The sequence below is a fragment of the Vicia villosa genome, linkage group LG4 (assembly GCF_029867415.1).
Source record: "Vicia villosa cultivar HV-30 ecotype Madison, WI linkage group LG4, Vvil1.0, whole genome shotgun sequence".
In the NCBI taxonomy this organism is placed as follows: Eukaryota; Viridiplantae; Streptophyta; class Magnoliopsida; order Fabales; family Fabaceae; genus Vicia; species Vicia villosa.
This window is the reverse complement of record NC_081183.1, coordinates 120,380,189-120,390,240: the sequence shown is the minus strand read 5'-3', so window position 1 is coordinate 120,390,240 and position 10,052 is coordinate 120,380,189.

Here is a 10,052-nt window from a genome sequence, read left to right as displayed (position 1 = left end):
CCAATGCTGAGTTTCGCTCCTTCATGGCAAGGCAAGCTACAAGCACTGACGGGATTCATGATGTTCTGGCGCGGATTTTGCGTAGGCTAGGATCTTAGTCTTTGGTCTTAGTAGTTTTCTTTCCTTGTTGCATCTGCTTGTTAAACATCTTCTCATGTAATATCTATTGATTATCAATGAAAAGTTTCTTTGTTTTGCATTTCATTGATTTTATTTGTCGTTTTATACATCTGAATCTTTTGAAATATTCTTTTTGATGTTATGACAAAAAAGGGGGAGAAGATAAATGATAAATGATTTGATTAATCTATCAGTTGCTGGGTAAAAGACCCCACATTTACTAACAGAAGCTGCAAGCTTCATATGTTTTTAAGTTGTGTTGTTGCAGGAATCATTCAAGACCAACATGAGGAGCAACAAGATGAATCAAGTTCTTGGATTCTTGAAGCAAGCTGAGTGCTATGAAGCCTCAGAATCAGAAGCAAGAAGAAATGATCAGAGATAGCTCTTGGAAACTGAAGCAAGCTGAGTGCTGTCAAGCTTCAAAATCAGAAGCACTGATAATAGAATTTGATCCATATTTGTCTATTTGTTCTGACAAAATTCTATTTGCTCTGATACATTATTTTAGCCTATATGGCTCTGATACATATCATGTGTTCTAATATACATTTTATGTTCTGACTCGTTCATGCTGACTTTTGTCGTTTAGTTTTTGTTCTGTAACATTTCAGGATGTAGAGATGCTCTGATGATGCTCTGGTACATTCAACAATGTTCTGATACAAATCTAGCATGAAGTGATGTTGGTAGAAATTCAAAGCTCTGAAGCTATCCGAGGGAAGCAGAAATCAGAAGCTGTGAATGTTCTGAAGATCAAAGAAATTCAAGTTCTAAAGCTGTCCTAAATGGAAGCAGAAATCAGAAGCTGTGAATGTTCTGAAGATCAAAGAAATTCAAGTTCTGAAGTTGTCCTAAATGGAAGCAGGAATCAGAAGCTATGAGTGTTCTAGGGATCTAAAGAAATTCAAGTTCTGAAGCTGTCCAATGGAAGCAGAAGTCAGAAGCTATGAATTCTCTGAAGACAGAAGCTTATGTGATCGTCTCTACCGAAATAATCAGGGAAGTCTTTTATTAAAGTTCTTCGAGTATTTATTTCAGGGGGAGATTATTTATCTCAGGGGGAGATTGTTAATCTCAGGGGGAGATATATTCACATGCTTATGCTATAGCTGTGTAATTTGTCTTTTGCCGTCTGCTCTTTCTGATCGCAAATTCATATCATTTATATATGTTTTTGTCATCATCAAAAAGGGGGAGATTGTTAGAACAAGATTTGTTCTGATCAATTATCTTAGTTTTGATGATAACAATAATATGAATTTTGCTTAAGATAATATGGTACTCTAATCCAATGCAATTTCCTTTTCAGGAAATATATAAAGAGTATGCATAATTCAGCGCTCAGAAGCTTTGTCTCAAAGGGTTCAGCATGCAACATCAGAACATGGTCTGGCAAGACATCGGAAGATGGTCGAAGCAGAATCAGAACATGGGTCTATGGAAGCATCAGAAGAACATGAGATCAGAAGCACTGAAGTTCTGATGGTATCACGCTCAGAAGCACTTCAAGGTCAGAAGATCAGAAGATGCTTTGCACCAAGCTGTTTGACTCTGATGATATTCAAACGTTGTATTCACAAACATCAGATCAGAAGGAAGTACATGTGGCAGGCTACGCTGACTGACAAAAGGAACGTTAGAAGCTATTAAAGGCAACGTCAGTAGACACAGCGTGAACAAGGCTCGAGGTAGTTGACAAAAGCGTATAACATTAAATGCGATGCTGTACGGAACACGCAAAGCATTAAATGCACTCAACGGTCATCTTCTCCAACGCTTATAAATATGAAGTTCTGATGAGAAGCAAGGTTAACGATTCTGAACAAAACAACTCATATTAACTTGCTGAAACTCTGTTCTATTCAAAGCTCAGAATCTTCATCTTCATCAAAGCTCACTACATTGCTGTTGTAATATATTAGTGAGAATAAGCTTAAACGTTAAGAGAAATATCACAGTTTGTGATTATAGCTTTTAAGAAGCAATTGTAATACTCTTAGAATTGATTACATTAAGTTGTAAGGAACTAGAGTGATCGTGTGGATCAGAATACTCTAGGAAGTCTTAGAGGTTATCTAAGCAGGTTGTAACTAGAGTGATCGTGTGGATCAGAATACTCTAGAAAGTCTTAGAGGGTATCTAAGCAGTTGTTCCTGGAGTGATCAGTGTGTGATCAGAAGACTCTGGAAGACTTAGTTGCTGACTAAGTGGAGAACCATTGTAATCCGTGCGATTGGTGGATTAAATCCTCAGTTGAGGTAAATCATCTCTGCGGGGGTGGACTGGAGTAGTTTAGTTAACAACAAACCAGGATAAAAATAACTGTGCAATTTATTTTTATCAGTCAAGTTTTTAAAGCTACACTTATTCAAACCCCCCCCTTTCTAAGTGTTTTTCTATCGTTCACAACTTATTGTTATATTTAAAACAAATCATATTGAGAACCTAAGCAGTGGGATTGGAACTTGCATTATCGAGGAGTTATAGCATCTACAGACATGGAGGAACACAATTATTACTGCATTTTTCCTCTATTCTCCGAGGCTTGAAAAGCCTAATCAAATTGCTATGGACAAGGGATGGAACACAAGATCTCTACAAGATAACAACAAGGAGTGCACAAGGATCTTTGACAGGGCGAGAGGTGGAAGATCACCTGAAGGTGATCAAGTTTGTGTGCTTCCATTAGTTTTATGTGTTTCCATCCAAATTTTGTGTTTCCATGTGTGTTTATTGCTTATATGCAATATGTGTATGGGCTTCCATTTACTATTATTTTTGTCAATTTTTGGCTTAAAAGGGGGAGTAAAGTGTTAGTATGTTTTGTGTGTCTTGGTGTTATGACACATGTCTTGACATGTTGATAGGACTATGCTACTGCTAAGGTGAGAGTAGTTATTATAGTTGCTTGTTGGATGCAACTTATTTATGGGGAGCATGATAGTTTATGATGCTTGTAGGTTGTCTTGTTGTTAGTGGAGATTGGAGGATTTGTGAGGCTTTTAATGAATCTTTTGTTGCATGTGTCTCGGATGTATGAACTTAGGTAGTTCATATTTTTTATTTTTCCCTCTAAGGGGGGGGAGTTGGTTTTGTATGACAGGGGGACTATTACCTGTCTGATTGTACAAGCTCCTAGAGCTGTGTTGATGTGATGTCAGACCATATGTCTAAACATTTGATTTATGGAGAGCTTTGAAGAAGAGGTCTCTCTGTGTAACTGTTGTGCATCTCTAATATATTTTTATGTTTGAAGTTTATACAAAGTTTAAATGTTTACATGTAGCTTGTGTTTTTTGTTGTGGTTTTATTCATATCTCTAAGACTTAATTGTGTTTTGGTTATTTTAGCCAAAATTTGTCAAAGGGGGAAATTGTTAGATCCATGATTTTATGGTTGGCATTAATTTTACTAAAACATGGTTATTATTTACTATTGAGCAAGATGTTTTAACATCTTGACCAACTTTCATGACAGGTTCTGCTGTCATAAGTTTTGACAGATGTTCTGCCAGATATTATGACTTGTTACACCAAAACATCTTGACAGTACTGTTGGTTTTAATCCTTGAAGATTTGAGTGAAAAATATGAGATTCTGGAAGATTTAATGCTCATACAGGCGTAAGCAATCAAAGATATTTTAGGGACAATGCATATTTGATTTGGTTTCATAAACAAGATCTTTGAGAATTTTTTAGGAAACTTGGATTTGATTTGATTTGATATGTTCCTATTTTTTGTGAAGATCTTGCAGCTGATTGAAAATGAGAAGTTTGTATTTGTTTCAAAAGTCCAAGCCTATACTGCAAGAGTCTATAAAAGAGAACTTGGTAAACCTATAAGAGCAAGCATTTACAATAAGAAATAGTGGGTGCAAAATAAGGGTTTAGGTTTTATGAGTCTTTTAAAGTTTTTGTGTTTTTTTTTTGCATGTCACTCATGTATCTTCTGATACATTGAGGTAGACTAGTTGTTCTCACTCTTGAAGTTTTTAAGCAGAAGAGTTGAGTATTGTTCTTGGTTGGAGCTTTTAAGTAAGATCAAGTATTGTTTATTGGAAGTGTAATATTCTATTTGGTTATTTGATAGAGTTGTTGAGACTGAGACTGTTTTAATCACTGAAGTGATTGTGGAAAGTGATAGGGGTTTTCATATCTAGGAGGTTCCTAGGTAGAAATTGTATAGAAGTAGTGATTAGGTGATAAGTTGTAAACTAAGACTGTTTAATCTTTGAACTAATACTATTATAGTGGATTTCCTTCCTGGCCTTGTAGCCCTCAGAGTAGGTGAGTTACACCGAATTGGGTTAACAATTGACTGTGTTATTTATTTTTCTGCAAGTAACTTTCTACACAATCTTCTGTTTTAGCAAGTATTGTTCTGTCAAGAGATGATGTCATTTGTACTGGGATATCAGTCTTGACATTTGCATTGCAAGTGTTAGAATTTCAAGAACACTATTTCTATTATTTAGAATTATCTATCTAAAATGCCAACTTAAAATAGTAATATGAATTATCTATCAAAGTGTCAATTTAGAATAGTAATGTTCCATTTACAATGTCAACTTATAATAGTATTGTAAATTATTACATTCATGTACTAATTGTAATTCTAGTAGTATAAATACCATCATTTGGTTCATTGCAGGTACACCATTTTCTTTGAGAAATATAAGAGATGTCATTCTATTTTCTTATCTCTCTATTTCCTTATTTTTATTCCAAATATCCAGTTTTCTCAACAGTCTTAAGATTAATTTTTCTTTTTTTTTACAAAAATAATGTTTTAAGTTTAATTTGAATATACTTTTAGTTCTTAATTTTTTAATGAAGGAAAATTATTAAATAAAAAAATAGAGGAACATAAAATTTGACTTATCAAATAGTTAGAAAAAAATAGTTAGACATTTCCTAACACAACATCTCCACCACGTAGGAACTACAAGACCACACAAGGACATCTTCGGCATCTAGGGGTCACTAACTGACCATAGAACCATGTTTATAAAAACAAAACGTATTAGTTATCCTCTCTCAGATTAAACAATTAAGGGTTAGAGAAGTGCAATTACTTATTCTTAACTTAAAATATATATTCTTAAGAGCAACAAGTCGGGACAAAAAAAGGAGAGACAAGCTCTACATTTTTGGTTATCTTGTATTTGCATCCTTTGGAACCTAGAGAATCCTTCTTTGAATGCGATTCCACTCAACACCCTTTGTTATTTTGAGAAGAGTTGTTCCTTTGATATCATAGTACATTGAAAGTAGTAAGTTGTGTTCGGAGGGTTATTGAATATTGTTGGCCTCTATGGTAGAATTAGACAATTAATTAGAGCTTGATAGACAGTGGTTTATCTTGTGGAGAATGTCAGCGGTTCGAGTATGCTTATCTCCAACTCATTAATTTTTATGATATAAAATTATATGATTACGCTCGTAGCACTCAATTTTTCTGATTCAGTAGTTTGGTATAAGTTATTGTGAGTTATCATTTATGGACGTTGATAAGATCCTTCTATCTAGAAGCACCTTATGATGACATATAGTTGAAGTTAATGACAAGGTTCAAGCGAGGAAAGGCTTATGGTGGATATATATGCACCCAAAGGCGAGGAAGGACATAGTAAGCGACAAAATACTTCTGAGAGTTGAAAGTAAGCATAACTTTGAGGATTCTCGAATAGGCCAACCTTTCGAACTGCCGCTAAATTCACAAGGAGGCAAAAGAAAACATAGCGAACTAAAACACATTTGATTGTTAGTTTTTTTTAATAAATATACTAATAGTTTTCACTACATTATGTTTTTTATTTTAAAAATAATTTAAATTATTCTATTAAAAATATAATTTTAATTATTATATTAAAAATGATTTAAATTCTTTTAATTACACCACACAATCCCAAAAAAGATAATTGATTTGGGGTAACAACACTATGCCATATTCAAGACATTATTAATACGTCTAATTAACTCTATAGTAAAAAGAGCAATCTTACATTTACAAATTAAGATGGAAAATTCTAAAAAATCTAAATTTAATTATTTATTCTTGCTAGATTGAGCCAGTGGGTAAATTATGATAGATCACAATAATAATTGATAATGTCAACATAAGTGGTATTACTATCTTTAAATTCATGGAAAATAGAATGACTGTAAGTATAATTTGAATGTTTATTTTGCATTTTAAAATTGTAAGAAAATAAAAAAAAAATTAGTTAATTGATAAAAAAACAGAAATTGAACTAAGTCATATTTCAATCTTAATTAAAACTTTTTTTAACTCGGTAGTGGATGACTTCATATCAAATACAATTCATTTCAGTAATGAATATCCTAGACGATGAGAACTTATTTAGTTCCACCCTTATAATACCTACTCATGATACATAATCTAACAGAGGTTGTTAGATAACATAACACATAATATTGTGACATTTATCGTGAGAAGAATATTTTGGACGCTTGAGGATTATATTATCTACATATAAAGAGGGTAAAATGTCATCAAGGTACACACTCTTTAAAAACTAAAGCATTATTCCTTCCCTTATTCATTCTTTGACTTGGATGCCATAGTGTTTGCAAGTACCACTCATTCCTTTTTTACATCAGGGAAAACACAAAAGGTAAAAAATTGTCGGAGATCGCCATTATGTTGAAGTTGAATTTATTATCAATATATATTAGGTCTAGATTGAATCATTGGTGTGACTTGTGCAAATCGTTGTATACGATGTTCTTTTTCCCTTAATTACACAACAAATAGAGTGTTCTAGTATCACACATACTCTTGACGGTTGAAGGTTGAAAACCCAAACAAATTTAGAAAACAACTCAACTCTAGCCTGTATTCCAAAACCTTCAACTCATACATATATTCAATTGGTGAGACAGTGTATTCAACTTGGCTTACGCCAACAGATAAAAATGCACCAAACGGGAGGATCTACCCATAAAATCATACTTTAAAATTAGATGAGATGATGTTCATCAGATTCTCGTTGTCGACATCCACCATTCAACTCCTGATAAGAGTTGTTGATTTCCCTTGCAAAGGAATCCACCTGTTAAAAACACTCAGACAAACGAGTGACCCTATATTTTCTTTTTTATAAATAAGGAATTGGTCAATATTGTCATTAGCCACCATATACCCATCCTTATAAAGGTAGTGATGGTTAACCATCACGTTCATCGCGTGCTAGTGGATCAAGGAAGTTTGTGTGATATCGCGTATGTTGAGACGTACAAAAAACTGAGTTTGCGGCAAATTCTACAACCATACAAAGATGGAAGTTTCCAAGGCTTTGATGTGACGATCAAGAGATCTTTGGGATATGTTTAGATCATAGTTTTTTTTACGGCTGTAGAAGTAATGAGAATCGTTAGGGTGAAATTCCTAATCATCAGTTGTGACTCTGTTTACAATTATTTCCTTTGAAGTACAACTCTGACCGCTCTATGAGCTATATCATCGTTCATCCACTCAAAAGTCAAAGTTCACACTCTAGAGGACCAAATCATGGTGATATAAATTGATATAGCCTCATCTCGAACCTATTTACGAACCCTTGTCACCAAATAACCACCTACGGAGAAACATCATTTCCTAAAGAAAAAGGTTAAATGAGCGCTTGATTTAGATGCTCGTTTAGAGAAAAAAATCCCGAAAGAATTTTTGGGAAACAACTATGTTAAACCAATGGAAAGATGAAGGGAAGTACTAAAGCCCGAAATATCAACCATGCCTTCGATAGGTTGACCCTATAACATGTACACGTTCTCCAGTGTGACAGTACATTCACTGCATGGAAGATGAAATGCGTGTGTTTCAGATCTCCATCTTTCTATAGAGACGAGGATAAATTTATAATCAACATGGTAGGAGCTTATGTTGAGTAGATTACCAAAACCAACATGTCGTAAATACAGTTTTATCAACTCGTCGTGTGAGACATATTCATGTACACGACAAGGAAATCTATTTGGATCCAAACAAAAAGTAATTAGGAAAAGTAATGTAAGAACAAATCTAGTAACATAATGAAAAACTTATATTATTTCAAAATAATAACTTACAAACTCTGCAATATTGTTGATGGTTTCTCTGTGTCTCCCACCCATGGTCAATATAGCCATTTTTTAATGTTCGTTGCTGATAAAAAATGATTAAATAATTTGTTTGTTGATTGTTGATAATGAAAATGTGTAGAGTTAATGTGGTATTTGTAAATAGAAGATATGTTCGTGTGAAAATTCTTCTGAGTGCAAGGGAACACTCATGATCCAATGCCTATGGCACATGCTCCTATTTCTCTTCATATGCGTCATTCAAAGTGGGGAATCCTAATTCATGCATGCAATCGCAACATGAGAGCTTTACAAGCTATGGAGGCAGGCTAAGGAGGCTAGGTAGTCAGCATGGGATGCATGCAGCTTTGCAAAACACATGAAAAGCCATACCAAATGTCACCTTTGTATATCCTATAATGGATGTGCCATGCATAGTGGCGCCTACGTATATCATATAATGGATTCACCATACATAGTGACGCCTGAGTGTATTTTTGCCCATGTTTTTTCCATCCTATTTAAATGCACGCGTTTCCCTTTCTAAAGTAAGTCACACTCCTATCAAACCAAAATACACTGCTAGCAAACCAAACTTTTCACATAATGGTTGTTACACCACATTACATTGTCAATGCTCTTATAAATAGTGAGACATTCGACTATGAAAAGTCTGGGTTTAATTTTTGTAATATTGATATTACCTAATTTAGAATAAATTGAAGATTAAATTTTGCACATTTTAAAGAGATAATGGAGGCAAGTTGCAGTCTGGTCTAGTTTACATAATCATTTACAAGAGTCCATTTGTATTCAACAATAACCAAGTCAAACATTTTGAACTAAAGTTTCACGATGATAATGTTCAAAATATGTTTCAAACTCACGAACCTTTCAGGTTCAACGATATTGAGTTGTATATTCTACCACAACAACCTCAGTAGTCTCAGTTTGTTGACTGGTCACAAGTTTTTGACGAAATTGACGATGACGACCATAATGAAGTTGATGTTATTGACGAAGAAGAAGAAGATGAGACACTATTTTATTATATGGTGAATGATGACTCCACATACCACGAGCATGAGCCATTACCTTTAAGCCATATGTATTGTCCTCATGATCACTTGACAAACTTTAATTAGGAAGAAGACGAACCAGCCTCGAATATCTTTTAACACTGGTATATGTAGATAGAGGAAGCATTAAAAGTCGGAGACAAATTTTGTATAAAAGAAGACCGTGCGAGAGATATAAACAATTTCACATGAAAATCTCAGCGGATTATATTGTATATCACACTAATTCAGGGAGGTACGTCATTATGTGTCGTAAAAAATTAATGTGCCTGTTTCGGCCAACAACTTATAGTAAGACAAGGGATTCCTTGGAGATAAGTTCTATTAGTCCAACTCACACTTGCATTACCACCAATCCAACGTAGGATATCATGGGAAACTCAGCTCTCAATTAATATGCCAATAAACCTTGCCTTTCATTAGCAAGGATTCATCATTGAAGGTGAGTACAATAATCTCCTAAATTATAACATGATCCAATTATACTTCCTCTTACAAGAAGACATGGATAACAAGGACTAAAGTCGTTGAAATAGTATACGACAACTGGGAGAATTCTTACAAAGCACTTACAAAATATTTGGTGGCACTTAAGTATTATGCTCCAGGAAAAATTGCGATTTTGGCGTCACTCTCGACATTTACCCCAGACATAAGATGTGTTGGTGGAAATATAATATTTCATCGACTGCTTTGGGCGTATGAGCTATGCATCAAAGGTTTTGCATTATGCAAACCTATTATACAAATTGATGAAACATGGTTGTA